Source organism: Hippocampus comes, unplaced genomic scaffold, assembly GCF_001891065.2.
Source record: "Hippocampus comes isolate QL1 unplaced genomic scaffold, H_comes_QL1_v1.1 scaffold148, whole genome shotgun sequence".
NCBI lineage: Eukaryota > Metazoa > Chordata > Actinopteri > Syngnathiformes > Syngnathidae > Hippocampus > Hippocampus comes.
The window spans coordinates 94,382-94,996 of record NW_017805006.1 but is presented as its reverse complement, the minus strand read 5'-3'; positions in this window follow the sequence as shown (position 1 = coordinate 94,996).

Here is a 615-nt window from a genome sequence, read left to right as displayed (position 1 = left end):
TTGTGTTGAGAAATTTTTTTAAAAATCCATAAAATGTCACAGAATTATCTTCACTGGGTGGCCATTTTGTCGTATCGCTAATTTTTCGATGGCAGTAAGAAATGTTATTTTTTAAGAAGGTTGCAATGACAAACTATGACCAGAAGAGGGAATAGACGGACTTCTTCCGTCCACGTCCCAATGGGCCTCCTCTCGCAATTGAGAGCAAAGAAGATCCAAAAAAAAGGTGGAAAAAGTGGGGAAGAACGACCGTTGTGAATGAATAGCAATGTTTTTTGTTTTCAGAAATGGAAAAAAAATGTCTCAGTTGCCACAAAATGATCGGCACAAGCTGGGCATTTTGTGTTCCTGATGATTTTTCGATGGTAATAAATATGGTCATCTTTCAAAAGGGTGCAATTAATAACTGACCACAAAAGGGCAGTAATCGACATCTGCCTTGCACGTCCCAATGGGGCCTTTCTCACGATTGAGAGTGAAGGACATCCAAAAACAAGGTGGAAACAGTGGTGAAAAACGACCGTTGTGAACTAATTGTAGCGTTTTTTGTGTTTAGAAATTAAAAAAAAAAAAAAATCCACCAAATGTAGGTAATTATCTTCCCAGGGGGCCGTT